This window comes from Nicotiana attenuata, unplaced genomic scaffold, assembly GCF_001879085.1.
Source record: "Nicotiana attenuata strain UT unplaced genomic scaffold, NIATTr2, whole genome shotgun sequence".
NCBI lineage: Eukaryota > Viridiplantae > Streptophyta > Magnoliopsida > Solanales > Solanaceae > Nicotiana > Nicotiana attenuata.
The window spans coordinates 111,045-112,250 of NW_017670438.1; positions in this window are offsets into that span (position 1 = coordinate 111,045).

A 1,206-nucleotide genomic window follows, 5' to 3' on the forward strand; every position below is an offset into this window, starting at 1 on the left:
CTACCACGTGAGTATTATGAAATGGGATCGAGTGGTACGCCTACCACGTGATATTTTGAACTTGGATCGTGTGGCACGCCGACCACGAGATATTATGAAATGGGACCGGGTTGCACGCCTGCAACGAGAGGACATTGAAACAAGTGAAAGTGGTCTGTTTTCCCTTATCCTGTGCTAGACGTAATCATATGTAGTTTCTTTTGTTATTCCTGATATTCTGTTTTTATCTTCTACCCCATAAGCATGCTCCCCTCCCAGTTTAAACTGTTATTTTCCGCTATTATTTTGTTGTACTTGCATATGTGTATGTGCACAGGTTTATTTGGTAGTCTGGTCTAGCCTCGTCACTACTTCGCCGGGGTTAGGCTAGGCACTTACCAGCACATGGGGTCGGTTGTGCTGATGCTACACTCTGTGCATCTTTTTGCACAGATCCAGGTGTTGGGGAAGCATTTGAGTGGCAGTAGCATTCTGGGAGCGAGCTTTCAGTCCAGGGATATTCGAGGTAGCCTTGCTGACGTCCGCAGGCCCGGAGTCCCTTTCTAATTTATGCAGTTTGTTATCATTGTTCCGAAGCAGGCAGTCCTATGTTTCATTCAAACCTTGTATTTAGTATTCTGTAGAAGTTCGTGAGTATTGTGACACCAGTCTTGGGCAGAGGATTTTTGTTAAATTTTCGCATTTCTTTCAGTTAACTATATTTGAGACTTCCGCTTTATTATTAAATGTTGCATTATTTCTAATATTGTCGTGGTTCGTTAAAGGAGGTAATTGATAATTTGGCTTGCCTAGCTCCTATTAGTAGGCGCCATCACGACTCCCGAAGGTGGGAAATCCGGGTCGTGACAACACAATCAACAGTTCTCGGTCCTGTTTTTACCCTTTTGGGTTTAGGAATTGTACTTTTGCCAAACACCCCCACACTTTAAAATAATTCAAATTGGGCTTCCTACCTTTTCATTTTTCATATGGAATGGATTGCATTTTGCTATGGGGTACTCTATTTATTATCCGGTTAGCCGTAAGAACGGCTTCCCCCCACAAGATCTATGGCAAACCAGAACTTATCACAATACGTTCATCATCTCCTTTAATTAACGGTTCTTTCTTTCCGCAATCCCATTGGATTGGGGCGTGTAAGGGGCCATTGTTTGATGAATAATTCCATATTCTAAACATATTTCTTCAAAAGGAGATTCATATTCA